Source organism: Bombina bombina, chromosome 10 (assembly GCF_027579735.1).
Source record: "Bombina bombina isolate aBomBom1 chromosome 10, aBomBom1.pri, whole genome shotgun sequence".
In the NCBI taxonomy this organism is placed as follows: Eukaryota; Metazoa; Chordata; class Amphibia; order Anura; family Bombinatoridae; genus Bombina; species Bombina bombina.
The window spans coordinates 37923418-37924743 of record NC_069508.1 but is presented as its reverse complement, the minus strand read 5'-3'; positions in this window follow the sequence as shown (position 1 = coordinate 37924743).

Genomic DNA, 1326 nt, shown 5'->3' with positions numbered 1-1326 from the left:
GTATCATGTCCGCCAGACTTTGATAAATCGGCCCTATATATCTGTCTATCTCTCTCTCTCTCTATCATTATCTATAATATAACTATTTATCTATGATTATCTACTATATATCTATCTGTCTGTCTATCTATAATATAGCAATGTGTCTATCTATCTATTTTGATGGCTGTCTATCTATCTATGTATCATCTATAATATAGCAATTCTGAAGCAAAACCGAGTGTTTCTTCCACCATACATACACTCTGTGGTTAAAAAGACGGTTCCCCATCCAAATGTCTTCTTTATTACATTTCTTTCTGCCCTATTAAAAACTTGATTTTTAGGTCCTTTTCTAGCCGTATGGATGTTTGTTATACCCGTGATACCCCCTACCTATCCTGGCTACCCTACCTTGTGAACACCAGGTAAACACAAAAAGGCTTGTCGATCCCACACCATGCAACTGGAATGGACCAAACTTTCACGGAATGTACGCCTGAACTAGAGCACTTGGGGGTGCTCCCTCTAGAAGCCGGTCACTTGAAGTTACCGGACATTAAAGGGGCAGGGCTAAATGTTATGCCCGGGAAAGCTTATTTTCCGGAGGGATCTGGGCTCAAAGGGAGGAGAGCAGGGGACAAAATATAATTGGATTTTGCATGTTTACTTTTTTACACCTTGTATTGTATAAAAACCCTGTGTGTTAACCATTAAAGTGTGTTACTCTCTACTGCACTAAGCCTTGCCTGGTGGTGTCTATCTATATATCTGTATATCTATGTATCTATCTGTCTATCTATCTATCCATTTGTCTATCCGCTGGCTTGTCTATCTATATATCTATCTGTATATCTATGTATCTATCTGTCTATCTATCTATCTATCCATTTGTCTATCCGCTGGCTTGTCTATCCATAATTATCTATTATATAGCAATCTATACCTATTTATCTTCCTATAATCAAATATTTATGTCCTGGGAACTGACTGCAGTCTCAAATTAGAGTGAGTACACATCCGAAGCCACTAACAAAGCTCACAGGCCTGGGGACTCAAGCAGTTAACCCCAGACCAGATTGGTTGCAAAACCCAATAGGGGAACCACATAGAAACATTAAATAACACAGAGAATACTCAGCACTCACTTGCATGCACACAGCTAAGCTAAAAGCAAAAAAGTGAAGAGTTTGTTACAACATTTGGCCAAATGGTGATAAGCACGGGAACCACTTCATGATCTCTTCTTGACCTCTATTGGGAATGCGAAAAAAGGCGATGGAGTTTGTGTGATCTCGGGTGTTAGTTTTTTTTAACTTTTTTTTCTCCATTGATCTCACACTATTC